The 27,337-nt window shown below is 39.7% G+C and overlaps 1 protein-coding gene across 2 annotated transcripts in view; it reads right to left on the reverse strand.

Moving 5' to 3' along the window:
- The window catches only part of Dab1 (DAB adaptor protein 1), a 1,102,742-nt gene that overhangs the window by 409,446 nt on the left and 665,959 nt on the right, over positions 1–27,337 (reverse strand). Inside the window, exon 1 of one of the 2 annotated variants that reach the window (XM_076934561.1) lies at positions 15,389–15,453. The exons of the other annotated variant lie outside the window; for it this stretch is intronic. The gene's annotated coding sequence lies outside the window, so the exon portion shown is untranslated. Of the gene's footprint in view, positions 1–15,388; positions 15,454–27,337 lie in introns of those variants that run through there. 2 annotated transcript variants of the gene reach the window in all.

Here is a 27,337-nt window from a genome sequence, read left to right on the forward strand (position 1 = left end):
TGCATTCCTGTCGTCTGTGTGGTTATATATTCAAAGGCTCTTCCACGTGCATTTTGAAGGAAAGGCACACTGCTCTAGGATGGAAGCATAGGGACCTGGTTCTGTTAAAAATTATTCAGAAAATTTGCAAAGAAAGGCAAACAGGTAGTTTTGCAAAAGCTTTGTGCATTCATTATAGTAGAGCTAGCTGCTAAGTGCTTCAAACCCCTTCCTCCAAAAACATCATTTAGGGAGAGACAGCATCCTGTAAGGTTTCAAGAGAAGGAGCCCGGGGTTCACTAAGTCAAAGGCCATCCTGAAGCCACAGACCCACTGCACTGCTGTGCTACTAATAGGGTCTCTAACTTAATCCTTTCTAGTGCTATTGGTCACTGTGGTAAAATCCTCAAAGGACTGCCAGAGAGAGAAATCCTTGTGAAGATTTATCACACTCCAGGCAGCTGTCTGGCTACTGTCCCTTACAGTTGCAGCCACTTCCTTTTATTTGGGCCCACATTCTCACTGTAACTGGCTCAATCCATCCCATACTTTTTACAGGAAAATTTGCTCCTTCAGTGGGCTTTATTTTCAGAGAGATCAATAAAAAGCCAGGCTCCCAGAATAAAATATTATATGATAGTTTTGTAACATGAAACTTAAATCTGATTAGCCCAGGCCTATATTCAAACTCATTTCACTGCTCCCCAGGGCCTGTGGGTAAAACCAAGAAGTTTAATCTCTGGTATGGCCCTCCTGGGTAAGCCTTTGCCTATGCTGCTGCCACATCCTTTATCAAGATCTCCACATGTTAGCAGCCAGCCAGGCAAATCTCCTTTATGTTGTGGCCTGAGGACTCACTGATGGGCTCTTAGTGGAGCAGTGGTCAGGACTGATGTATATATATTTAGAAACTTCATCCACAGTCCCCAAATAAAGCAACAATGGCAGAAAAAATTCATAGACAATTTAACTTTTTTACCCAACCCTCCATAATAAGGCATGCCATCAATTCTCAAGGAAATTAAAAACAAACAAATGAAACCGAAACCGAGCAAAGCAACAACAAAACCCTTACCTCATTGTTCATAAAAATTTTTCCTAACAAGCTTAACTACAAAGGATTTCTACTACATTGACTAGTACTTCAGTAAAAAGCTCAAAATGAAGACTTGAAGCCAGACCCATGTGTCATCTCAGGGACCATCCACTAAGCATTCTCAGTTTACTGGGAATCTCTCCACAAGTCCTACATTTCCCAGTAAGTTACTAGTTAGTATAAGTAGCATACTATATGTGGCAGCCGTTCTGGGCAGCTGTATATGGTTAAACCGTTGAATTACTGTGTTTTAGTATGGTATGACTATGTAGGGCCCCCCACCATCACTACCACGGGCTTGTGTGTGTGTGTGTGTGTGTGTGTGTGTGTGTGTGTGTGTGTGTGTGTGTGTGTAAGGCTTGGTTCCCAGCAGTAATTCAGTTACTTGAGTACTGAATTACTATGCAGAACATGTAACTGTTAGATCTGTCCCTTCTGATAGATTTATTATTCAGTAAATATTTATTGGCCATTTATTCTAGTAGGCAACAAAGAACGAAGGGTTGAGGGAGACACTGTTCTTGCCTTCCAGCAGTAGCATATGCCCATAAGGGGGTGCTGTTAGGAAATGGTGGGAATTTCAGGAGGTGGGGCTTAGAGGAAATGGGTCACTGAGGCTTGCCTTGGGTAACTTGTTCCTTCTCTATCTCTCTCTGCTTCTTAGCTACCTTGAGGTATGAGCTTTGATCCCACATACACTCCCATTGCTATATAGCCTTGTCTCATCAACATGACCCCAAACAACAGAGCCAGTTGGCCATGGGCTAAAATCTTGTAGAGGGTGACAAATCAATGCTTCCTCTCTTATGGCATTTATGTGGCTCATCTAGTCACAGTGATGAGAGCCAAGATGTGGTTGGTCATTATGCTTTGTGCACTCATTACAACGTGTGCCTTGAATCCAGGTGTTAATTTAGTTAAGCAGAGACATAAACACTATGAGGCAATAAATTAGTTTACAAGAAAAAAGGTTCCTCCAGCAACTTGGAGAGTTAGAGCCTAGACAATCCAATCTAGATCTAATAACACTTGAGTACTGAATTACTATGCAGAACATGTAACTGTTAGATCTGTCCCTTCTGATAGATTTATTATTCAGTAAATATTTATTGGCCATTTATTCTAGTAGGCAACAAAGAACGAAGGGTTGAGGGAGACACTGTTCTTGCCTTCCAGCAGTAGCATATGCCCATTTGTTTTAGGGCTATGACGCATGAAATAGAAACCAATGGGGTTCATTTTGACCCTATTGTTTCTGAATTTCCTACATGCTCTCAAGTCAATCATCACACACATACAATACCACCCACAAACATGCATGCATTTTCTTAGTTCTAAATTATTTTTATTCATGTGTATATGTCTTGTGTTTATTTGTATGTATATGCATGTTCGCATGTGGATACATGCATATGTATGTGGATGGGTGCACAAGCACAAACTGGATGTATGCATGAAGGCCGGACTTTGCTGCTGATATTCTTCTTTGATCACTATTCCCTTGTACTTTGAGGCAAGGTCTCTCAATCAAACCCAGAGCTTGCTGATGTAGCTAGTCTGGCTAATCATCTTGCTCTGAGGATCCCCTGACTACTTAGTGATTAGTCCTACTAATTACTATCCTAATTCCAGGCTGGAATTACAGTCAAGCTGCTCACAAGCCTTTCTAAGTTCTAGGGATTGAAACTCCATTTCTCTTTTTTGCACATGTGATTTAACCACTGATCCATCTCTGCAGAACTCACAACATCTATTTCATGTTCTTATGATGGCTAAGTATTCCTCTCCCCAAGTCTGACCTTAGGCCCATTGCTCCTTAACATCACTTTTATGTATATTACAAAATTCTAATTTGGAGTTTTGATTCCCTTTTGAGTGAAAACCATTTTAATTTGTCTTTAATAAACATTTTGTCCCACTTGATTAGGAGTCTTGATGCTATCAATGAGACAGCTAGGGACAACTATTAGTGTCACATTGCAACACAATAGTCCAATGTAGCTATCCCAAATTTCAAAGGGAAATTACATACATGTAAAAAAAAGTGAACTATATCACAAAGTGAACTATATCACTAAGTGGCTTGTTCTGCAACATCACTACAAACAACGAGTTTGTCACTTCAGCTTGATCTCTGTACTCTTTTTATGACTTTATTAAATGAGTGGATAAATGATAAAGGATTATTCAGGAGCCTTAGGAAACACTTTGCCAGTCTTAGCAGTGGCTGGAAAACACTTATTAAATGTCATTTATTGTATTTTAAAACCCAGCTTATTAAAACAACAATAATATTACCTATGTTGGGTTGGTTTTATCAAGTCTAGAACTATTTAAAGAATTAAATTTATGGCAGTCTCTGACTGTAATAACTGGTAAAATAATAGCCAGCAAGACACTGCCTTAAGTTCATGTTAAAGAAAAAAATAGCCAACAGAGATATTAATTTATAAATAAATCTTCTGCTGAATAGAAATGTCCTCCAAATTCAAGCCTGTTAAAACTAAAGAAGCAAACAAAATTTATCAGGCTGAGGAAGTTCCTGAAATTTACAAGATCCACAAGGCCCATCCTCAAGATCATTTATGTGGTTTTACAATGGTTGGAGAAAGACTTTTCAACTTGTGGAGCTGTCAAGGAACTCCAGGGATGTGGCTCTCATCAGTGCTCACTCATCCATATTAGAATAAGCATTTTGAAAACTCAGCTGCTTGTGAGTTTCATATGCCCGTGTGAATAACAACTCATCTATACTTCTGTAAATAAGTCCAATGATCACTGGTTTAGTAAGCTAGACTTGATAGCTTATTTCTTGGATCTATTGTTGATATTCCATCTGAGGTGAATAGACATTTGTTTACATATCCTCAGGAAAAGTCACAAAATAGCCTTGATAGCTTTTGATAGCAAGTAGATAAAGAAGAGGCTCCACCAGATTCTGAAATAAATGAACCATGGTGGAAGGAATCAAAATGATGATAGGAGTTGTTACATACCAGAGAAAGTAGCTTATGGTGAGCCCTCCTATCTAGATTGACTGATGAAAGATTAAAGCAAAGAATAGATACACGTTTTTACTTGTGATAATGACATTAACCAAAGGCTGGAAAATGTGGGACATTCAGGACAGGGCCACTGTTTATACTATGGTAGATAACTCAAAGGATCTTCAAACCACAGGAAAAACTAATTTAAAATTCACTGTAAGCACATGTACCTGTTGTAATAACATATGATTTTGTGTCATACTTTTCAAATAGTGAACATGTTTTCAGATTTAAATAAAGAGATTTCGCCTTTATATTCTTCAAGATAATCAGTGTCTCGGAACACATCTCATGCTTTATGTTCAGTGTGTTCCACACTCTAATCATCACAAGTGATACGTGTTTCCTTTCAAACACCATAAGACATTTGTTTATTTTAGTTACATACATAATGTGTTTGTGTGTGGGTTTGTGCACATGAATTCAAAGTCCATGAATTCCAGAAGAGGGCGTCAAATTCAGAATCGTTGGCTACTGAGGACAGAACTCTGGTCATCTCCAAAAGCAAGGCCTTCTCTCAACTACTGAGCCACATCTCCAGTCCCCACGATAAAAGGCGTTTTAAACAGTTACATCTTCCAAAGAAAAGGCATATCTTATTGCATGTCAGCTAGGGCTTAATTGCAGGTCATGAGAGCCAGTGAACTTGCTTACTCCTTTCTGCCACTAGGTCTTTCATTTGCTTTGCTTTGCAGTGGACCAGCTAGTGCCAGTCGCCAGGCTCCATGAGGGCCACCAGCTTGCAGACACACTCCTTTGTCTATAACTCCTCACCTGACCTTCTGTCTTCAGCTTGTCTTCCTTGCTGAGAGGTTAATTTACTGAGATTCAAAGAAGTTAAGCTTCTGCCCACAGACACCTGGAAAAAGGTGAAACCCTAAGATTTAAACTTAGGTTTCTAAGGCACCAGAGCCTGTATTTGTTCTTCCAACTACGTCCCGCTGGTTTGCAGAGCATCTGAGTTCTCCACAGTGTGACGCCTTTTTAGTAGGGAAGGCCTAGGTTACAGTATTCTATTAGAAAAAAAATTACCTATGTTAAAAGATGTTTTGTGATGTGTAGGACAAAGCGAGCTACTTAAATTGAAATCATTTCCCTAGTATCCAAGATCTCTAAATCTCATGCACATTAAGTTTGAATTAACACTAACAAGGGTCTAACAGCTTTGATGCTGTGTTCTTAGATAATTAAATTCTCAGAAAATCATTCCACATTTGAGGGAGAAGCGAAGGACTCGGAGAGTTCAGTCTTAATTCAAAGTCACTTACACATGTTACCTGCTGTTTCCGAGCCTTCACTGAACCAGCAGGGAGGATTTGATATTAAAAATGAGGTTTCTTTATTTTTGTGGGGGTAGGAGAAGTCTTTGTGGGGGTGTGGGACTGTCTGGTGAACTGTTCCTATGCTATTGGACACTACCAGCCTCTCCTGGAAATCTGGACGACCGAGTCCATTATGCATCAGAGGCTGTCCCCTTTCTTCACCTCCCCTCACAGCCGTGCCCTCCCTGCCTTCTGTTTACAAAACCCTGTCCATTCATCACTTCTTGTGACCCTCACAGAGACCTGCAGAAAATAGAAAGATAGTTCATTTTCCCAGGACATTATCCAAAGAAAAAGACTAGCTGGCAATTGTCAAGGTTTTATGAGGTGACACTTACCTGGGATTACATTTCCTAAGTATGACTTGATTTTTCCCAACTTGGAGCCATAAAATCAATCTTGTCATGTCTTAGAAATCAGTAGATTGGGAAGGCTGGCTTGCTGCAATGAACCTCACAAGAGACTGAGTTCTAGCTTCAGATTTGGAGTGGTTAAACCAGTAAGAGCAGGGCATTGTTTTTTAAAGATAGCCAAATTAGCAGAAGGTTGTTTGATTTTCAACAAAAGAAAGCTGAGGCACTGCCGAGTTTAAATAACTTGCCTTAAGTCACCCAGTTAATACAGTGGAAAAATACTAGACTATTCTGCTTCCATCCCTACCAATGAACTGCTATGAGAATTAAAGCATAGGAGGAGGCAGGTAGGTGTTTGAGAAAGCTTGGCTCTCCTTTCTCTTTAGAGTTTAAGAGGAACCACAGACACTCACCACCTATCTGGTTCTATCATCTTGTTCTGACTCTCTTCTCTTCCCTGAGCTTGGTTCCCTTTCCTCTGATTAGTGCTTCAGTGGTACCATAGATGCTTACCATTATGTGTGGTTTTCCTGTCTGGTTTTGATGATCTCATGCCCTTGGATAGCAGTATTCATCCCCGGCTTTGTTAATACACACTCATACTGCTGTGTTGGGTGATCCTGAATCCTGTTAACCTTGCACAGCTCTGATTCTAGCCATGAGTAGCCCTCACAGTTAACCATGCTTACATAGCAGGACATACTATATAACATCTATGCTTATATAACAGTGTCAATTGTTATCAATTGTTCTTCTGGCAAACTGGAGGCACCAGGAATTTCTGTTCTTGTGTCAAACTAGCCTTGGCTGCAGACCTGAATCCTTGCTGTGAACTTTGGGTCCTTGGTTTCTACAGTCACGATGCATAGTTAACAATAATCTGAATGTTAACTCAGCATTTGCTGTGTGACAGACATTGTTCTCAGCATCATACACAAATATAGTGACATACTCGACTATCACAGCAACTCATCGATATCATTCTGATTTTAAAGCTAAAGAAGTGACAGTGATTGTACAAAGAAAAGGATTCACTGGTAGAGGTCATACACGGGAACAAGAATTATGAGCCAGGAATTAAACTCAGAACAACTTAGCTTACTCTGTCCTCTCTTTCTGAGAGGAAAAAAAAATGCCTCCATCTCAACCCCAATGGAACCTTCAGCAACACTGAGAAAACGATGACTTTGTTACATGTCTTGTCTCTATTACTAACCAAGACTAAATTTCCACCCTGGGGTTTCTAGAAGGGGTCTTCTAGCTCCAAGAATGTAGTTAATCTTACTAAGTAGTTGCATTCTGTGTCTATGAACATTTAGTTATGGTGATGAGATGCCTGAGATAGATAACTCAGAAGGAGGAGATTGATTTTTGACTCTAGGTGACTCTACATTTTGTCAAGTTAGCAAAAATAGCAACTGGGACACTGAGCTGCATTTTAGCCACTATAGCAATCGAGTGATAAAAGAGCAACATCTCCATAAGCCAAGACAATGCTTTGCTGAACATGATAAGCAGGAATCTAGATGTAAAACAAAGTCAATGGATTCCAGAAGATAAGTTTCTCTTCAATCTTTACTTAACAAGGCTTTGAAATTTAAGCTCATCCATGGGATTACAAAAATATGTAAACAGAAGAATCTGACTTTAAGGGGAGATCCGGCAAAATATGTAGACTGTAGTAAAATTCAATTCCCATTATAAGTGCTTTAATAAAGATATGTAAAAAGAACAAGAGAAGGAAGACAGCATTGTTGATGCGGGAGACCACAATCAAGGGAAGAAGAGGAGTCAAAAATGAGATTTAAACTGTATAAGGATCACAATTCTGAGATAGAAAGTCAGAGGCATTTCAAACAGAAGAAAAAACATGTTCAAAACTGAAGACCAGGCTAAGTGTGTACAAAAGGACTTGACACATTAAATGGTTCTACTTGATGTATTAGCACCTCCTAGGACTAATAGTAATATTAATTCATGGAGTAGTCTCAAGTTCTTTTGTGTATCACATCAATTGTGTGCTTGCTATGTACAATTAATTTTTACAGACCTGAAACTGCAGTATTTATTATCCTACATTTACAGGTGAGGAAACAAAAATACATGTATCTGAGGGCACATACCTGGGAATTAACAATATAAAAATCTACACTAGTGGAGTTTGACTCTGGAGTGAATTCCAGAGAGTGAGGGCTTTTTCCTTAGACTACATAGAAGAGCCTGGCTATTGAATGTGATGATGAGAGCAGAACTTAAAAAGATCCCTCAAGCCACAGTGTGAAAGTGGATTAGACAAAAGTCTTTAGAGGTAAATCAAAACCAAAGTCCTACTCAGGAGATGGGTATCAATCCAGGCAAGAAATGTTGGCTAACTTAGCCATTAAACTCACCAAGGTTTCTCCAGCACAGAGATGCCAAGGTGATATAGTCAGCTAGGTTGGGACAAGAAAGAGGAAACCTGATTCCCACACTACCATGTGACATCACTCATAAAATTGTGGAATATATGATTAAGAGGAAAGATTATCATGCCCTCTCCCATCTTCAAAAGAGTCCAGAGGTCATAGACTCAGCATATAGGTCTTCTCTAGTCAGGAATTTCTTATAAATCATTACTGTCAGATGCTGGCCCATTCCCTGGATAAGTTCTTCAGTCATAACATGTCTTTCAAATGATTAGCATGTACTGAAGGCCTTGATCATATACTGCTTCCAAGGTACCATGTTTGGTGTTGTATATACAATGAGCAAAATCCAATTAGAGCCTTTGGAAGCTTCTAATTTCATATTTGAACTTCTTTGTTCAAAGTGTCCACCTACAGTCATTGGTTCTACATCCCAGAATCTTATAGAGTCAGCTTATTCTCTTATCCAATACAGATTTCAACTCCTGGGAGATCACATCTCAAGTTTTTCTCTTTTCTATGCTAAACATTTAGTTTCATCAACTTTTTCTCATATACAGTAGTCAAAATTTCAGTATTTACTCAGTTTTCAATGAAGAAATGGCTGACAATTACAAAAATACACAGTAACTCTCACTCTTAGTCTACACTAAGACCTGACATAGAAATCAAATCTGAAAATAGGTGGCCTCTAAGAGATGGAATTTCAATACATTTATTTCTGTGCTTTTTTAATGAAGTGTTTTACTTGTATAATCAGAAAAGTTAAAATGTTTAAAAAATTTGTAAAGGAATAGTTTGAATTATCTGTTCTTCAAAGCCATAAAATTATAAATTCTTTAAACAACTCATGATCATCTTGTAAAAAGAATGAACTATTGGCCTCTTATGTTCTCTCGTGAGCCAGTCTGTAGGTGACTTTTATACTTGTGCTTTAGTTTACAAACAGCTGTGCACTCCGTATTTTTATCTCATTTGTTTTGAAAAAGCATGTGCATATTTCTTCTACCTGAAGAGGTTTCACATGTGGTACCCTATTACATGTAAATGCTATAATTCTTCTATTGCAGGTCATGTGTCATAACTCCTTATACAATAGCTTTGTACTTGTCTGTTGTTATGGTTTCCTTGAGGAATTGTCTACAATTGTAATTATGGTACAAAGGGAGGGATTCAAAAGCAGAAGGAATTAATATCATCTTAAAAGTTCTTTCACAGAAACAATGAACCAAGGGAAAAACCCACTAGATTTATGGGTTGTGGAGCCAATTAAGAGCTTAGAAAACAGTCATCCAAAGAAACTCTTTGCAGAACAGGAAGTAGGGAATCAGGAATGTTTCTAGCTCTGGGACCCAAAAGCAATCACTGTGTATACAATAAAGATCAGCCTTAGATTTTCCCTCTCATTGAGCCAGAGCCTTTGTCCACACTACCAGGCCAATGTGCCCTTTTCCCATCCTTCCTGAAGCTAGAGTTAATGTAGCCCATATTTAAGTCAGCAGGGAAAGCAGAGTTTGTATTCTCTTTGATCAATCATATCGAGGCTCTGCTGTGTGTCAGTTTTACCTCCCATTGTTTAATTTTTCTGGCTCTCAGTTTCCTAATATGCAAATCAGGAATCCTAACACTATGCATACTTCACAAGCCAGCTATAGGATGACAGATTGTATTTGTTGGGTGACTAGCATTTTCTAGGCCATCTTTGTGAGGGTTAGTAAAAGACACCCACCCTACAAAAATGCAGGCGTATATTGCTGAGCAGATGGTAACTTGGTGCCACTAAGAATAGGTATTTCAGGGACAGAAGAGTTGACTCAATAGTCATTAGTGTTTGCTGCTCTTTCAGAGGATCTGGGTTTGGTTTCAGTACCCACATGGTTGTTCACAATCTCGCTTTCACTTTTCCATGGAATAATCTGACACTCCTTTCTGGCTTCCTCGGGTACCAAGTACACATATGGTACACATACATACATTTGGGTAAACATTTAAAATACAGAACAAAAACAATAAAAAGAAAAGGAGTCTTAAAAAACAAATAAGGAAAAGGCATCCTTCCTTCTAGGGCAGTGGTTCTCAACCTTCCTAATGCTGCAGACCTTTAATACAGTTCCTCGTGTTGTGTTGTGGTGACCTCCAATCATAAAATTATTTTGTTGCTACTTTATAACTGTAATTTTGCTACTGTTATGAATTGTAATGAAAATACTTGCTATGCAGGATCTCTGATATATGAACTCTAACAGAATCATTACCCACAGGTTGAGTATCAGTGTTCTGGGGGAGCTATAATTCATGCAGGAACCAGAGTCTGGTAGCTATCAACCTCCCATTCATCCCTTTGTTTGGAAGCAGTTGGTTCTGGAAAATCCTGTACAACCACCTGGTGAGGCACAACCCAAGGGAGACACTGTTCTTCTCATGGAGAGAAGGGGCGGACTTTATTGAAACACTCATCATTTTAGTCATATAAGTGATATTTTCTCAAAGTGAAGGCAGAGAGTGCTTCTTGGCAACCAAGAGTTAAATGGGGGGCAAACCCCACTGCTGTGAAGGCCCATCGAGGCCAAATGTGAGCTCCGACCTTCATAAATTCAAGCTTTGTACTCTCGCTATGGGACTGTTGTTTGGTGGCTGCATCTGCTGTTGCTAATTTGGCCTGTTTGGGTAGCAGAGCTCCCAGTGATCATCTAAACCTCGTTTGATGCACCTGTGAACAATTCATTATATTAATATAACAGCAGGGGAGGAGCAGAGACACTAATAAATAGGCTCTAGCTGCCAAGACTTCTTGTCACAGCCGCAGAGGCCCCTTACTCTAGCTGCGTATGTTCCCCAGTCCTGGGTGGCACTGGGGAGGAGTCTGCACATGCCAGACTCATGCATCTTCTTCTGCAGATTTCCCCATCTGGCTAAAGGGAAGCCCATCCATTGTCTTTCCTCCCTCTCTGTGGAACATTTGCCTTCTCTGGCTTGAAACATTTGTTCTCAGGTAGGGACAAAGCACAGGATTGCTAAGGTGGCTTAGCACAGCTTTTGGTGACCCTCATCACTGCCAAGTCTTCATTTATCAAGTGGGATCTGTACCACAGCCATACACAGAGTCATTGGTCAATGTCTTCATTATGTTGACTCTCAGCACTAAGGCCTGGCCTACTGTTGGGAAGAGCTCTCCCTATTCATCAGTTTCAAAGGTACAAACATACATTTGCCGATCGGCAAATGTATGTTTGTGTGGGTTCTTCGAGTACATGGGTTCTGTTTGTTTTTTTCCCTCAAACATAAATCTGCTTGACTTCAATTTTAAATGTATTGTTCTGTAAACTAAAACCTATGCAAACATGTTCTAAAACAGTACATTGCGCTATCTGGGTATCCAACCTTCCCCAAATATGTGACCCCCATCTTCTTCTCTAACCCCATTTCACCCCATGTCCTGGTTTATATATCATGTTTCAATTGGAAAATAAACTTGTTTTCAATTTCTGGAAGATAACATGCTCTTTTCTCCCCTGTGTGTTTACATAACCCAGAGGTTCTCAACCTATTCATTGCTGCCCCTTTGGGGGCCAAACAAGCCTTTCACAGGGGTCACATATCAAATATGTTGTGTATCAAATATTTACATTATGATCCACAAAAGTAGCAAAATTACAGTTATGAAGTAATAATGAAATAATATCATGGCTGGAAGTCAGCACAACATGAAGAATTGTATTAAAGGGTCTCAGCCTTAGGAAGGTTAAGAGACACTGACTTAGGCTATGCTCTTTGCCAAGAATTCTCCTATGTGTGTTATTTGTTAGATCCTGCTTCTCCTTTTGTATTTGGGTGTACCCTGAATTAATTCTCTTTCCCCCATGTTGCCTGCAATACCTCTCTTTTTCATTGTGATGACCTGCTTTGTTTCAATCCTCTCCACAACAGGAGGCCCACAAATGCAAACACTGCTCTTGGCCATGTTTACATACTCAGTAGGTGAACCAAACTGTACATAGGTATTTACTCTGCTAGGAAGAGGTAGGAGAGGAAATAGAAGTCAAAACTAAGCCAGATGTTGTCTTGAAGGATGTGAACAGGAGACATTTGACCAAAGCTCAGGTCATGCTGCCAATTATTGTCTCAGGAACCTAAATATGTCAGTCTGCCTTTCTGGGGTTTTGTTTTTTCAGCTGGGTAGTGGTGGCACATTTCTTTAATCCCAGGACTGATGAGCCAGAGGCAGGTGGCTCTCTGTGAGTTCTAAGCCAAGCTGGTCTAGAGAATGAGTTCCAGGACAGTGAGTGCTACACAGAAAAATTCTGTCTTGAGAGAGAGAGAGAGAGAGAGAGAGAGAGAGAGAGAGAGAGAGAGAGAGAGAGGAAGAAAAGACTAGTATAAAGAAAGTTAAGTAAATAGTTTTAAACTTTGCTTTTTGGAGGTCCAGAGACCCTGATGGGGTGGATAGTGTCCCTAAACTCCAGTACTTTGTATCCTCTGATTCAGCTCTATTTGTGTTGCAAGTTGAACATATATAACTATTGATCCAAGGAAATAGTCCACAATTACTGAAAGCCAACAGGTGTCTTGTGTGGATCAACCCATTTCTTCCTCAAAACAGCTTTGAGAGAGGATTGTTCTCATTATCTTCTTTTCCCTCTACTCCTTCCTCCACCCTTTCCTCCACCACTTCCACCTCTGTCCTCTCTTCTTGCTCCTTTCCTCATTCTCTTTTTCTTCATGGAGAGATTGAATCACAGCAAAACAAAACAACATTCACACTGACATACAGATAAGATTTGAAAGAAGGTTGCTTTCAGGTCTAAAATGTGTTGGTTTTTATCACTGAGTTGAGTGTCTAGATACAGAAAGAAAGTGTTAAAAGCACTAAGACAGGATGCAAACATGTTGGCCATGGGGTAGAGTGAAGGGAATCGATAGTTTCTCTAGCCATGCTGATGCAAGAAGGCTCCTTAGAGGATTTCAAACTCCAGTAGAGTGAGATTTAGACAAATACAGGCTCAAGAGAAGATATTAGATGTCAGAGAAAGGAAATGAAACATAATGCCATCATATAAATTCTAAAAGCTAGCAAAGGTTTCCTTATCAACCTTTAGTGGCTGGGTCATCTCTCCAGCCCTCATATTCATGCTCTCATGTTAGCATAAGAGTCCAGGTAACAGTGACACAACTCTCTCTGCCCAGTGTAATATTCCAAGCAGCTTCTACATTTGTGCTGAGCCTCAGCTATTCTTCAACTCAGGACTAAGAGTATATGTATATGTGTATGTGTATGTATGTATACACATGCATATATGTATATATATATGTATGTATATATACATGTATATTTGTATGTATATCTATACATATATATATGTGTGTGTATATGTATATATGTGTATAAGTTTATATTTGTATATGTGTGTATATGTATATGTGTATGTGCACATATATGTATATGTGTCTATATCCATATATGTATATGTATGTTTATATATGTATAATAAAGGGTAAAGGCTCAAGAGTTAATGTTTTGTTTGGATATATTTAAAATAACTTTAAATATACATATTTTTAAAACATGTAAAATACAATTCTTTAAATAATGATATAATTCAGATTTATATTTAGCGTCTAAGGCTTTTAGTCACATAGCACAGTTTGTATACAGGGTTTATGAAGAGGTCAATGCTGAAGTGTATTCTCTACGGGAATACAGAAAATACCTAGGTGGGGAATGCTTTACATATGCACCACCAACACACACACACTGTTTCAAGCCTTTGGTGGCTTGGGCAACAGTTTCTTGTTGTCACTTCCATAGTAAGGATCTTGGTGACAAATTAAAGAATGTCTCTTCTTTGAAAAGAGTGTCAGTGGGATTATGTTTTGTTCTGCAGTCTCTAGTTCATTTGTGTTGTGTTTTGCATTATTTCTAGTTAATTTTCTATTCTCTTCAATCATTCAGAACACTCTTACTGAGGAACCCCTCTGTGCCAGGCCCTACAAATGGCCAGTGGACACAGAAACAAGTAAGGGACAGCACTTGTCACCAAAGACCTGGAAGCTGTGACTCAGAAATTTATAGGCATATTAATGACAAATACCTTTTTACATGTACACACCAGAAAGCTTCTTAGGTTCAGTTTAGGCTATGTTCTAGCAGGAAAGGAATCCAGGTATACAGAATTGGGAGAAAACACAAAGAAGCTAAATCACCTTTGGTGATTTTTTTTTTTTTTTTTTGGACTTTTTTTTTCCTAGACCTTTAGCAAGTGCCCAGATGCTAGAGAATATTCTACAAGGACATTTTAATGAACGAGCATTTATAAAGACTACCCATTTTCTAGGCACCATCTTAAAGATTTTTATAATCTTCCCATTTTAGAGGAGAAAACTGGGGCTTTTAAGATGTTGTCACATTCCTAAAGTTATTTGCCATGGCCTTTTGCAACTGTGACCTCCTTCTTACATGATGTATTTTCTTACTAGAACATGATAATTTCCTAGTTGTCACTCTGCTGGCCCTTCCCCTGGATAGCCCCCAATGCCTGTCTTTCCCTCTCTTTTATCTTAAAAATCATTTTCTTGTACTTGAAAGGAACAACTGTACTCCCCAATCTTGGCTCACCACCACATGCTGTCTTCCTTCCCTGTACCAGTCACTCTCTACAATAGCCCCTCTGCCTTCTTCATTCTTAGTGTATTCCAAGAGGCCAGAAAAATGCTAGGCACATAGACAGATGCTTTCTATAAATACTTCTCCATGAGAAAAAGAGCAGGAATGTATATGGAACACTTCTAATGTCCAGGAATTCAGAGAATTTCCAAGCACTTAATAAGAATATTTTTCCTGGGGTCTTATCATACTGTTTCCACAGATGGGACAGGGACAGTCCGTTGGTAAATTGCACCAGTTATCATAGGAAGTTGCCAATTGTTGTATGGCAGGAAATTTCTCTTAGCACAATATTTCCTGGGAGGAGCTGGTAAATATTGAGACAAGATACACATCAAGTTTTTTTCTGTGAATCACTGTACAATAATCAATTCCAGAGATAACAAAGGCGTTTGTTAACAGCTCCATCTCCTTTTTCAAAGCTCAGTTCTCAGCCTGGCAACGTTACAAAGCTCAAGAAAAAAGTGTTGTTAGCAGATGCCAACCACTTGTCAGAGGAAAAATCCAAAAGGCAACGTAGAATACCTCGGCTTCTTTGCATACAGATAGGCTTTCTGTCCTCCAGTTCATCAAAATTCCTCCAGGAGCAGCTGTAGAAATGGAAAGTGAGGGCTTTACAAGCAGATTAAATAAAGAAAAAGATACCTTAACCATCAGGAAAAAAAAAACCTACCTGTACAATCCTCTGGCTTTTGCATTACACTTCAAAAAAATGAGACTTTAAGAGTAGGGACATAGATTTCCCTCCAAGTGCTCTGCACATTAAATGTGCTGTCATTCTTAGTATGTTTTGGGCAGCCTGTACTAAACATTAAATGGAAAGACTTTAGCCTTGTATCTCTGCCTCCTTTGGGAGCATATGGAAAACATCCTATTTTTATCCCCTGAGCAAATGAATGAGTGACAAAGAGTGAAGTCAGTGCAGTGTCTACCTGTCTTCACTTGAAAGAGTTCAATGTATTATTCTTGGGTATGTTTCTGTAGAATTCCTATGACATGCTTTTGAAATAGCCCTGTACAAATAAGTTAATATAGCTCAAAGGTCTTTTCAAAAGTCAGTATCTACAATGGAGGATAAATTTTAAATTTTTATTCTTTTTTAAGAGAAAATGCTTTTGTTCTAGAAAAGTTCTCGTCTTGTGAGGAAATCAGGTTGCTTCCATACCCCACTGACTGCACAACCGAACATAAAAAAGCAGACAGGCCAGGCTGATGGAATGATAGATGGGTGGATGGATGGAGTTGACTTTGCTTAGTCAATCTCCAAGAGAACCGAGAAATACTGAATGAACAGATCAGATTGTGGCAGGTGGTGCTGCATAAGAACGCATCACAGGACTGTCTAGTTAGTCCTGATTCAACAGTCAGAGAGCTTGCTACTCCTTTGTCAATAGACCACTGAGTCCGAATGTTTGACTTCTTTGCTAAGATCACATGAAATCAAGTCATGTTCTTGGGACTGATAGAGATTGCCAGTCTTACCTAAGTATTCTCTGTCTGTAGTGAACTAGAAGCAGGCAAACCATTTGTCTCTTGCTTGACATCCTTATTGCTTTGCCAACATTTGGAGTCCTGTCAGAAGCATTGGACTGTATAGCCATCTCCATTGCATGAATCCTGGGTCCATGTTAATAGCAAAACCCCTCCACTTTTCTTGATAACTTTAGACCATTCGACTTTGTCAGAGAGGTCAGATTGGTATCTGTAATTCCTGTGTCCATATCAAAGAATTGGGATTTGTTTTCTCAACGTCTACTTACTAAAGTCTATCTTCTTTTACTTCATAAATTCAAATTTAGATTTGCCACTAAATATGAGACTCCAGAAAAGCATGGAAGCATGCTAAGCCTTACATGGTCATCTGTAGTGTGAGGACAACAGGGTCTGGGAGTGAGAGCTTGAGGATCATCATGATACTTAGTATAGCTGTGGCTGAACTAACCCTGTGTGCATGAATTTTTAATTTTACCAACTGGAAGCCATGCGAGGATTCTTCCACAGTTATGCACATGTCAGAAGTCTGAGCCGATCGCACTGAGATTTTGGCTTAGGAATTCACAGGGTGTAAAGTCAAGATGTTAGCTAGACTGGGCTGAACTCTTATCTGGACACTCTTGGAAAGAAGTTTCTTTCAAAATCTTTCCACTAATTGTGAGAATTCCACTCCTTGAAGCATAGGACTGAAGTCCCGTTTCTCTGCTGGTGTCAGTGAAGGACATTTGAGGGCCAGCAACACTGTCTCATACAACAATTCTATCTTCAAACAAAAAATAATTTGCCTGTGCTGCTTCTCACCATTGACTTTTCTTCTACTCCTTTTTCTGGCACAAGCCAGAGAAAATACTGCTTAGAGCAAGCCATCCCCCCCTCCCCGAAATCTCCCTTTGCTACACAATATGATATAGTAATCACTGTGACAGAGGACTACACAGATCAAGGCAAGGTCTTAGACTGCTACCTCGAAAGTATATTAGACTCACCTTGGTCCCTTTCAAAATGATGATTACTATTTCTGTTCCAGGCCATCTGAATCAGCAACTCTAAGAGTGGATCCTGGTATATTAAAAAAAAAAAAAAAAATCCTTGGCTACATGAATGTGTAGCCAGTCTGTGAATCTTAATAAAATGAGCAAGTTATACCTGATATAAACAGAAACCCAGGGAGTGCTGTTTTTCTTTCATTTATTCCTTCACCTTGCAGCTCAATCTGAGGCTCATGGGTCATGAATATCATCACCACTGAGGAGCATCTTAGAAAGAGATTCTTAGGTGCTGCCCCATAGAGTTGGACTATGTATTGTAACAAGAGCACGAGGTCATTTCTAAGGCTAGGATCTGACAAGCATTGCCTATGGAGGCTCTCCCAGAATGGAGCCACATCATGAACTGTATGCAAATGTATCTCAAATGCCCCTCTTCCAGATATATGCTTCTATAAAAATATGATGGCCTTATCAGATTCAATTCAGTGGAATTTCCAGACATTTTACCACTTCCCCAACACCATAATAGATGGTATATGGGGGGGAAAGTGTAAGTAAAACTTGGGGTTATTAGGTGCTCATAATATCATTGGACAGGTACAACAGAAGCTTATCCAAAGCACACTTTGAGAACTGTAAGAGTATTTTCTTTCATATAAGCAAAGAGAACCTCAGCTGACCATATAGGTATGAATTGTAGAAGCCTAGTTCAAATGTTGCCTAGCTCACTTACAAACATTATAATTGGGTTCCAGCCATGTATAGGATGCTAGGAGGAGATGCTGCTTGTGTTCTCTTGGATATATTAGGCAAGGGATCTCTCCTTTAACACATGCCTTCATTGCAATCCTCAGCACACTGAATGATGTTATCTTGTTTAATATGTGAGGTTCCCATGAAAAGCTGTGCATTGCTCAGAGACCAAACTTCATTTGTGTTGGTATCTGCTTTGCTATGATAGTGGTTGGTGTACATTAGGATCTCAGTGAATGAATGAACGAATGAATGGGTGGACAAGAGAATGCAAGAAGAAGAGAAGACAGTGTTGTGATAGAAGAAGCAAAATGTGAATGGAAGAATGAGAATAATAAACTTAGAAGGAGAATTCTTTCTTATATCCAAGAATTCACTGTAGTGGAGTTGGTTGAGTTAAGGTCAGTGGAATTATAGAAAATTTGAACTGGTGGAAAATACAATGTTCAACCACATTTGAAAGATGCATTTTATGGTATTGAGCAACATGGGAGTATTGTGGTAGTCTGAGGAAAGAAGTTTGGCATAAGGTTTGGTGATCTTTGGCACCTTGAAAAAACAGTATTACAGATATGGTGGCTCTTCAACAGAAGGAAATTGGTACTGTTGAGACAGAAGCACAGAATCACAGTTGGGTATGTAACCATACATGTGTGGTTAATGTGTATATTGGGAAATTGTAAGAAGAGAGGTGTCACAGCCATCAAAGAATCATAGTCAGAGCAGATGCTCAAGATGGAAACAGTCCCATTTCAAACACCTACAACACAACTCTATCCTAGGAGAGCTCCAAGCAAACATTCTTAGAATGTTGATGTGCAATTTCCTCATTCATTCATTCATTCATTCATTCTACAATTTTGTTTCATTCAACAAATATTAGCTCTGCTGAGCACTGGCCTAATCTAGATCCTTGGGTTACAGAGATGAATACAAGGTTTTCTGTTCCTGCAGGGTTAAAAAGTCCCTCAAGATTAAACTTATTCATTCTGTTAGAGGATTAATTATGTCAGCAATAAGGTGAATGTGCTCAAAATTGAAGATGAAAAATTCCTTCTGTGAGTGCTTCAAGCTTTCCTTAAATGTCTGATATTTTTTTCGGGCTCAGCAATGTGGTAAAATGAGGCAGACAGATAAACCTGGGCTCAATCCATCTCTCACTAGCTAAGTGGGTTTGGGCCTACTCCATGTGAAAACAGGTGTGACTCTTACATTGTTGGATGGCGAATACATGTAAGGAAGCAATGAACACATTCCAAGCACTTAGGGCAGGACACACGGGACCCCTCTGAGGCTGAGAGGCTGGACCCAGAAATGAGGCTACAGTTGGCTGCCTCTGAGTTCGATTTGTCCCACAATAGAGAAGAAAGCAGAGAGAGGAATGCTTGGGTATTTTATGAGTCTCATTATCCCATCAGCTCCATCCTTAGCATCCCTTTTAGCATGCACTGGGTCCCTGTCTTTTTGCTTTCTATCAAGTGGTTATCATCCTCCACTGCTCACTGTAGGTGACTCACTCTCACTGTCCACTCTGTCGTTCTATTCCTATCTCTGGATGCAGTACATCATTCATCTCATCATTTGAAATGTCTAACTTGATTTATTGTTCCTTCAGTCCCTTGACTGGCACAAAGAGGTTGCCTTTTATCAGGAGGCCAGGACTTCTCCACATGCCTTCTGTGAGTCAGTCTGTGCAAACGAATTTTCTCTGGTCAAGTTAAGTTTGGGAGCTGCTGTATATCTGATTCCCCTCTAGGAGAGTCGCCAATATATATTAACATATTAAAGGTTCAGAGAAGCCTGAAATAAAGAAATGTGTTTAATTTTATTTAACATCGTTTTCTATACTCATTTGACCATGAAACTATTATTTCATGTAACACCTATTAACATCCCACACTTGAGGAAATGCTGAACTAGGCTAAACTAATAAGACAATTTGTCACATTTATAGCAGTTTGAGGGCGAAAGAACATTAGACTTGGACTCAAGATTTGCTACTTCTCTCCCCAACGTGTCACTAATTCACGGAAGTCCTTGAGCAGGCACAGAACTCTGTCTCAGTGGAGAGCCAGAGAAGTGATCTGTTTCATTCCAATCCAGCAGCAGCACTCTCATATTACTTCCATCAACTTGAGCCATCTTGGCAGTGTGGGTACCAGCACCTAGAGAATGGTTTGCTTTGTTTCTTTTGCATCTGCAGCTTTTCAGCCCCATGACTTTACTGTTTCGCAGCTTTTTTTTTTTTTTTTTTAAATCTCAGTCAAGACTCTAGAATTTCCAAAGCTCCTCTTATGTTGAACCTCACAGAATTCTTCGTAAAGCACATTCTCATTATTTTAAAATGTTCTCTCTGTTACAACACGTTACAGTTGTCTCAGTGGTAAAGGGACAGCATTAGATGTGTCTCCTATTGCTTTATGATGGGTTTGCTGTGTTATTATGCATTTAGTTATATATCATGGAAAGGACAGTCTTTCAAGTAAGTTAGAGGAACAAAGAAGAAGAACAAGCAGGGAAAAAAAAACAAAACAAACAAAACAAGTTCTGGGAAATGAGCCAGAATTCTTCATTCTCAGAAGGCTAATTCAGAATAAGACAGTCTAAAGATATTAAAACCTTAATAATTGCTCAAGTGACATAAGAATCGAGGCAATTGGATAACCATCACATGTTGTCTTAAACCTGAGGAAAAGCAGCCAAAATAGCAACGTCTGTAGCCATCAGAGCAACATCCCAGACATTTGGCTGCCCACTGATGTAATTCCATACACAAAGCACAGTCCAGATATTTCTCCCAATAAGGCGAATTGTAGCTCGCAGGAAATGGAGTTGAATGCAGATTTCAGTTCTCAGAATTTTAGATAAAAATGCAAATGAGGAGCAAGACAATAATTAAACAAATCATTCGCAGGAATTTTTATGGCCTACTTAAAAACCATCCGCACAATTCAAGACAGCAAGAAATTCTGAGTCCTCAAAATAATTGATCTGCGACAAGGCAAACACTCGTCTAATCACCACACTGGAGTGGAATCAAAGGAGCAGAGAGTGGCGTCCAGCTCCAACTATCTCAGACTCTTTTGTTTAGAGATATTTGAAGAGAATACGATGAACCAAACTTAAAGCCAAGATCAGCGGCAGAACCTGATCTTAGCAGGTGACAGGATCCTTCAGTCAACTTTAGACACCTCAGAGATCATGAAGACAAAAATGACTCATTGAACAACCTCACCCCTCCCGAACGGGGACCGGGAAAGGTAAGAACTCTATGAACTCGATGTTTTCGATGTATTTAAAGAAGTCAGGTCTCGATCAAAGTGAAGCTAAACTTTCCTTAATGTGCAAGTCCAGAAGTGTAGTGCATGTCTTTAGATGATGACCTAGAATCAGGATGCACATGCAGATGTCTCTCCTTTGAAGTCCTCACACATCCATATTCTAGACTGCTTTGGACATAGCTAAAATGACTCTGGTGTTTAATGTAGTTGGGGGCAGTTTTCAAAGTTAACATGAAAAATGTAAGCGAGTTAACAAGAGTCCATGTGGAGGATAGAAAACCTCCGTCAGGCAGAAGGAAAAATGAGATTCTAGAACAGTGTTTCTCAACCTTCCTAGCACCATGACCCTTTAATATAGTCCCTCATGTTGGGGTAACCACAGTCATAAGATGGTTTTTGTTGCTCCTTCATAACTGTAATTTTACTATTGTTATGAATCATAATGTACATATCTGATATGAAGGAAGGATATCTGATACTCTACTCCTATGGAAGGGTCATTTGATCATCAAAGGGATCAAGACATACAGGTTGAAGTCCACTGGTCTAGAGAGTGAGGAGAGATGGCATTATTTGAACCCAAAGGATGCAGGAGACAGGGGAACACATCATTTCTGTTTTGCAAATGAGGAAAGCAAAGCCCTTGGAGACACACTGTTCTTGCTCCCTGTGGGGTAAGTGGGAGAGGTAGTTATGAAAACTCAGGAGTTGGCTTTCACACTGGCTTTCCTTGCTGCACCAGTTTTTTGTTTGTTTGTTTGTTTTTGTCTCCGGCAAACTGGTCTCTGACTTTCTAGCACCAATGCAGTTTTAGAGCCAGTCAGGTCTAGGAGAAATACAATGGGTCATGTTTACTTCTAAGACCCATAGAAAGCCATTCCAGGGAAAGGAAATAATGTCATTGCCCACTTCTCTTAACTAGGAAAGCATTTTCCCCTAGAAAGGGGGACTTTGCTTTTATTTTGCTTAGTGGGTTCATATCTTTATATTTATAATGCACAACAAAATTGCATTCTGCAACAAAAAGCATAAAATCTTCCTCCTTTATGACTGTGGATTTTAGGGGCAGAGTCATCTCTGTTTTATGCAGCATAGAGGCAGGGCCTGCTTCACCACTCCACAAAGCACTACTCTCCTTGACCTCTCTGGAAGGCTCATCCCCATATCTCTGTGGTGCTTCTGAGCTTGGAGCCTGCCCTTTGCCTACAAGATTTTGCTCATAGAAGCGGTTTTGATCATGAAGTCATTTACCTGGCTTCCAATCTTAGTCTAAGAGTGACTTTAGTCAAGGTAAACTCCAAGGACCTCAATCCTCCTTTGAAAAATAGTGACAGTAATCACTGCTTTCCATATTAAGAAGTACTTGTTATTATTGGAGCTGGGCATCTACTCTGATCCTTCCTGCTCCTTTACAGTGGAAAGTACTCCATTATGGTGTATCCTGTACACTGAGGTTTTTTTCCTAGGTGTTCTTTTGGGCCACCACCTCTAGGTGAGGGAAGCTTGGAGTAGAGGCTTTCCTCACCACACTTTTTTCTAGCCGTGACTCCTTGCTGTCCTCTCCTCTCCTCTTCCCCACCTCCACCCCAGGACATCAATTACTTAAGAATCCTCTTCTTAGACTAGGATTCTCAGGGACTCATTCACTACAGCAGTGAGGAGTAAGTGATGGTTGTACAGTACCTGGCATCCTAAAAAAAGCTCCTATCAGTAGCCACACATCTGGAGCCTCCAGCACAATGTTGGGTACCTACAGCTCCTCAAAAGGACAAAGAAAGGCTGCTCCAAACACTTTGTCAGCTATACACTGAATGTGAGTACCTTATGCATCTTTGGGAGAGTGAATTCATCCTTTTCTCTGTTATCACCATTGTCTTCTGCCATACTGATTTCTGTATATTTTCCTTTAACTAGAATAGCCACAAAGGTCTCTAATATATCACTAATGATGCGGGGCTTATAGCAAAAAGAGGATGAAAAGTAGAGCATCTGGTAGAGAGAAACAGAATTATGTCATAGGATTTATAGTCAGCACAAGGAAATAAGACACCCTGATAGATAGATTCCAGGAGACATTTAGAAAATAAGCTATCATGTGAGATTTTGTGACTTTAAATTTAGCCACAGTTACAATATATTGATACACACACACACACACACACACATAACATTTGAGATACTGAAAGATAGCTGGTAGAGTTGTGTTTAAATTTTTGTTAGATTTATTAGTTTATTTTGGGTGCGCAAGTGCGAAGGCACAGATGTGGAGGTCAGAGAACAACTTGCAAATCCATTGTCTGCTTCCACAATGTGGGTTTTGGGATCAGGGTATCAGGCTTGACAGCAAGTGTATTTACCTGCTGAGCCATCCCAGTGGCCCTGAAGTTTTGGTTTTTAAGTGTGTAACTTTCCACAAAGCAGCCAGCAAGGCCACTGCAGGTACATAATGAAAGTGAGCATTATGACATTAATTAATTAGTTAATTAATTAATGACAGGTACATTAAGAGTGTACCTGACTCTTGATTCAAGTGTCAAGGCTCATGTAATACTTTTTCTGGGGAAATGAAGGCTGCTTCTGGGGTTTTCCCATTTTCACAGGCATGAAAATTAGTCCATGCTCTATGTCCTACTGACCACCCCATTTGTGCCCGCTAAATAGACCAATTTTGTTTAATTCAGAAAGAGGAAATCATAGTAAGTTAATTTGATGGATATGGGTACAATTTTTTGTTCCATTAGGAGATATGAACTTACAGTTCCATAATTTTCTCTAAAAAGCCTTCCAAGCTCAGGCAGCTGTGTAGACGAGAAGAATATCAGCATTATGGCTCTATTGTATAATGGTGAAACAGAACGGAATTGTCCTATTATGAGAAGTAAGCATTTTGATATTTTGTTTATAAAGAAATTTCATTTGAGCAAAAGAAGGATACTCTTCCAAGGAGACACATTTAAAGTATTTCTTTAATAAACTTTAGTGTTGGAGATAGATTGGATTGTGCGTAGGTGGGTATAAGGCAAGAGTTATTATGACATAAATATATATTATAATGGGTCTGTGAAATATACATGTACATCACAAACACATACACATACACATATACATAGTGGGAAGCTAGGAAGTGTTGGGCCCTAGGGGATGTAAAAAAGAGTTGCAGTGGTACTTAGTAAAGATGACCGAAGAAAGAGGAACTTGGAACAAGCTCTGGATCCAGGGAACACAGTGACATTCTAAAATGACAAAGCCCACATCTCTTCCATCCTGCTCTGAGCTCATAGGTAGAAAAGGCTTAGCACAGTGCCTGGGCCAATCAATGGACACATGGATTAATTAACATTCTGACTCAGATCTTTTCTCTAGACACAAAAATCAAAGCAAAGAGGGACAGGTCAAGTACCTTGCCTAAGGTTACACATCTAAAACATTAGTGTTGGTTACCATCACACCCTTTCTATTTCTAGGGAACCATGTGCTTGTCTCTATGAAAAGTTTCTTGTGCATGTTTTAAATTTTTGAAAAGAATTTCATACATGAGTACTCTATCTATATCTATACTCTATCTATATACTCCAGCTCCTCTCTCTTTCCCCCAAGTCCTCCTATGTATTTCCCCAAATCCATGATCTTTCATTACTATTGTTACACGTACACATATGTGTATATATGTATGAGTGTGTATGTATATACATATATTTGCACATGCACATGTACAACTTACTGAATCCTTTTAGCATTGCTGGTCCAGGACTCAGCACTTGATATTAAACCTCCTATGAGAGAGCTCGTCCCTGAAGGAAACAGATTCTCCCTCTCAACAGCCACTGATGCCCTGTAGCTCTTCTCTTGGGTGGGACCATGTGCAATTACTCCCACTTATGTTGGCTGTCAAATGATATTGTCATCATGCTAGTCTTGTTCGGATAACCAATTATTGAGATTTCTTGGCTGCATCTTCCCTGCCATGCCTAGGGAACACCATCTAGCAACACATGCCCTGGATCTCTGGCCCCTACAGTGTTTTTACCCTCAAGTATGTGATTTTCTCTAAACCTTAGGTACAGGTATTGATTGCACTGTTGCAGATGTATCAGCTGGGGTTGGGCATCCCACAGTTTTGATTTCTCTACGTTTGACCACTTGTGGATCTGTGTAATCTTCATCTGTTGCAAATGCAGCTTCTTTAATTAGAAGTGAGACATACACTTTTCTGGGGAAGGAATGTTTAGCATTTGGAAACAAAAATTACATTTGCTTAGACCTGTGTGTGCGTGTTTCCAGTAGCAGCTGTAAGATGATAAATCAGTGGCTTGGAAATTCATCAAAGTGCTCAAGTTCAAGCACAGCAGATTTGTGCTGGTGTTGCACCTTATTCAAGGTACAGCAGACCTTTGATGCTGTCATTCCAGGCTCATGATAACGTATCACAGTTTCTTGCCGATGTCACACCTTGCTTATGGTTCCTTGCTGGTGTTGTATCTTACTCATGTTACGGCAGTTTCATGCTGGTTTTGTACCTCGCTCAAGGTCTGGTAGATCCTTGGTGGTATTGTACTTTGTATAATATATAGAAGATCTTTACTGAGGGAGACCAGCCTAGAGTCTCAAGCCAATTGACTTTTGAGTCCAGATCCTTTGCTGCTAGATAAAATCACCCCAAAGTACCTGATTACAAATTGGGCTCTAGAGCTGGGCGGTGGTGGCGCACGCCTTTAATCCCAGCACTTGGGAGGCAGAGGCAGGCAGATTTCTGAGTTCGAGGCCAGCCTGGTCTACAGAGTGAGTTCCAGGACAGTCAGGGCTACACAGAGAAACCCTGTCTCGAAAAACCAAAAACAAACAAACAAACAAAAACAAATTGGGCTCTAGTGTAGACAGCGAACTCCTGGGGTGGGGGGAGAATCAATGCATTTTTAGCCTATATTCTAGGAACAACTATGGGATTTAGCTCCAAACACTCTGCTGAGTAAGGGATTGAACAAATGGGCCAGATGAAATGGTACCAGAAAGAAAAATGAATCTGGTTCTCAGTCATGTCTATGAACAGTGTGGTCCTGAATGAAAAGTGCATATTTGATACTTTGTGAAATGTTTCTGATCATGCCTTTATCTGTCTATAAAATTGCTTGTACTTCTGTGATTTCTTTGACTCTCTATGACCTTCATCCCAAGTGATCATTTCTTTTCCTAAATTATATTCATGTGTTTATTGTAATAGAAAGAGGAAAAAGTAACCTGGGCCAAGCTTCTTGGCTACATTTGTCAGTTCACCTGAAAACCATAGTAATACCTAACGGTGCACCCTCTGTGAAGACCATATGATAACAATTATTGGGAATTGAGGCTTTCAGTGTGTGATACATACGTGTGCATGTTGCTAAGAGAGCAGAGAATATGGTTCTTGTCCTTCCAGCTGTCACAACCTACTGCTAGGAGGCAGACGTTTAAACAATGTGACAAGCGCTGTCTTGAAGGCTGTGTCTTAGGAAAGCACACAGGAATAAGTGCTGGGTCTAGCCTAATGTGTGAGGAACAAACTGGCCAATTTTAATGGCTGAATGCCTAGGCTTTGCCCTCAGAGGCAATGGGTTCAAATCTCAGGTTGCCTATCTGTCAATCTTGTTACCTCAGGCAATTTTCTTCATGTATCTGTCAATAAAATAGGGATAATAATAGTTCCCAACTCAGAAGTCTGTTGTGGGAGGAAAGTGACATATATATTTTACAGCAAAGCTACAGAAAGGTTTCATGTCTTAGACAGACTTGGAAGTTGTCAGAAAGACAAAGGAAGGTTTGTCTGCAGAGGATCTTATCAGTAAAAAGGGCAGTGTGCAAAATGGGGGCTGATGTGAAGGTTTTGGTACTCTGATTTTATGACCACTGTAAAAAAAATATACACATGTCATATTTTAACACACACACACACACACACACACACACACACACACGAGCGCGCG

This window comes from Arvicanthis niloticus, chromosome 5 (genome assembly GCF_011762505.2).
Source record: "Arvicanthis niloticus isolate mArvNil1 chromosome 5, mArvNil1.pat.X, whole genome shotgun sequence".
In the NCBI taxonomy this organism is placed as follows: Eukaryota; Metazoa; Chordata; class Mammalia; order Rodentia; family Muridae; genus Arvicanthis; species Arvicanthis niloticus.